Source organism: Octodon degus, unplaced genomic scaffold (assembly GCF_000260255.1).
Source record: "Octodon degus isolate 3935 unplaced genomic scaffold, OctDeg1.0 scaffold00073, whole genome shotgun sequence".
In the NCBI taxonomy this organism is placed as follows: Eukaryota; Metazoa; Chordata; class Mammalia; order Rodentia; family Octodontidae; genus Octodon; species Octodon degus.
In genome coordinates this window covers 556195-557173 of record NW_004524649.1, presented here as the reverse complement: position 1 = coordinate 557173, position 979 = coordinate 556195, and the positions used below count along the sequence as shown (strand labels likewise).

At 70.3% G+C, this 979-nt stretch overlaps 1 protein-coding gene across 4 annotated transcripts in view; it reads right to left on the bottom strand.

Annotated features, from left to right (window-relative positions):
* Adgrl1 (adhesion G protein-coupled receptor L1) overlaps positions 1–973 on the bottom strand; it is a 40868-nt gene extending 39895 nt beyond the window's left edge. For all 4 annotated transcript variants that reach the window (XM_023720085.1, XM_004635528.2, XM_023720084.1 and 1 more), the window contains exon 1: positions 766–973. The gene's annotated coding sequence lies outside the window, so the exon portion shown is untranslated. The remainder of the gene's footprint in view (positions 1–765) is intronic.
* Between the last annotated feature and the right edge of the window lie 6 nt (positions 974–979).

Genomic DNA, 979 nt, shown 5'->3' with positions numbered 1-979 from the left:
GGGGGGGGGGGCTTCCTGTGGGCAGGCGGGGCGCCCCTCTCGATAGGTGCTGGGGCGCACCGAGGCGATGCCTTCAGAGGGCATTTTCTGACTGGCTGAACACACACTGCAAGCCCCCAATACACATACTTCGGGCCTGGACTTCTGTCCCAGGACCCTCACATGGCAGGATGACAGCAAAAGCCACCGAACGTACACCTGGGGCCGGGGGTAAGGCTCGCCCTCTCAGCCCGGATCCTGGCGGATCAGACCCAACAGCAGCTCGCGCAGAGCGGGCACCGCGCAGAGACTGCTGCCGCCCGGCTGCAACCCCTCCTATCAGCCAGGAGCCCCCTCCCCGACACCCAGACAGCCCCCTTCCCATCTTCGCGCCGCGCTTCTCAGAGAAAACAGTCCCCAGCGCAGCCTCGCACTGGTGCCAGCCCCCTGACACGGCTCCTCCGGGGGGCTGGGGCCCCGCACGCGTGCGCGCGGCGCGCACACGCACCCCTCGGCTCCCACCCAGACACCTACACAAACAGGGCGCCAAGCACCCGCGCGCACACGCACCGGGGACACGCAGGCACCGCCGCGCCGATCCCCACAAAGGCCGGCGCGCGCGCGGGCACACGCAGCAGCCACGCGCGGGCACCTCGCAGCAGAGGGTGGGGTGCGCCCGCGCCCGACGCCCTGCGCTCAGGTGCAGGCCCCGTGCGCGCCCCATCTCCCTTTCCCCGCCTCACACACCTGGCCCAGGTGCGCGCCCTCGCTGGCCCGACCACTCACCTGTCCCGCGCGCTCCGGGGTCGGCCCTGCGCGTGTCTCCTGCGGCTCCGCGGGCCCGGGCCCCCCGCCCGGCACATCTCCCGGAGCCGGAGCGCGGAGCGGGGAGTGCAGGGAGCGGCGGGGCGAGGGCAGCCTCCGTGTCCCTCCTCGATCCGACCCAGCAACGCCGCCACCAACCAAAATTAGGAAAAAAAAAAAAAAAAAAAAAAAAAAA